The sequence below is a fragment of the Pygoscelis adeliae genome, unplaced genomic scaffold (assembly GCF_000699105.1).
Source record: "Pygoscelis adeliae isolate BGI_AS28 unplaced genomic scaffold, ASM69910v1 Scaffold112, whole genome shotgun sequence".
Classification (NCBI taxonomy): domain Eukaryota; kingdom Metazoa; phylum Chordata; class Aves; order Sphenisciformes; family Spheniscidae; genus Pygoscelis; species Pygoscelis adeliae.
In genome coordinates this window covers 1,273,167-1,274,127 of record NW_008824232.1, presented here as the reverse complement: position 1 = coordinate 1,274,127, position 961 = coordinate 1,273,167, and positions in this window count along the sequence as shown.

Here is a 961-nt window from a genome sequence, read left to right as displayed (position 1 = left end):
AGAGGACCTTCCAGTGGAGCGTTGTGAGCCACCAGCCTGGGTACGGAGGGGACAGCAAAGGGCTGGGGAGGGGGGAGGAGAGCCCAGCAGTGAGACTCCTTGCAAAACTCCTCTTTGTCACTGCTTTTCTGATCCTTTCCTCCCCCTCCCAGCTCCCTCTCCCCTCCCCTCTCTCCCCTTTCTCTTGTCTACTCTCCAGCCTCATCCCTCCATTTCCCAGTCCCGTTGCACCCATTGCACCCTCCTCCTTCCCTGGCTCCCCAGGATGGCTCTGAGCTGGAGCTGGCCCCTGAGGCAGTGTCACAGCGATGTCCCACATCTGCCTCTGCAGGGGAGGTGAATGTCACCGTCATCGCCAAGGCCCTGCGCTCCGAGAAGCTCTGTGGCACCGAGATGCCCGTGGTGCCAGCCCAGAGGCGCGTGGACACTGAGACAAAACTGACGGTGCAGGTGAGCAGAGGCAGGCGGTGGGCTTGCATCATCCTCTCGCCGGGAGCAGAGCTGCACCCAAAGCAGTTGCCCCCGGAGCGGACCAGAGCATCTCCCCATCCCTCGGCCAGGCTGGACGGTGCCTGTGGGCGCTGCAAGGTGCGGGGAGAGCACCAGCACCCGGAGCAAGGGGAAAGTCTGTGTCCATGCTTGGGTACCATCAGTGGGATGGTGCCTTCCCTTCCCTTTTGGGGTGAGATTGGTAGATTTGAGGCCGCTGGCTGTGTGATGTTCAGTTTGCTCCCCTCATCACCGTGCACGGGGCTGCTCCAAGGGCAGCCTGGCTTGGCCCGGGTGGCCCTAAGCTCTCCTGGCCCATCAGAGCCGATGGGCTGCTGGTGGGGACAGGTTCCAGGTGGGGCATTTGTCAGAGGGGAGGCATTTCTGGGACAGAGAAGGGCAGGCTGACTCTGATCCCGGACTCATACATGCTGTATTCCTGGTTTTAAAGCCTCCAAGACTGATGTGAAGG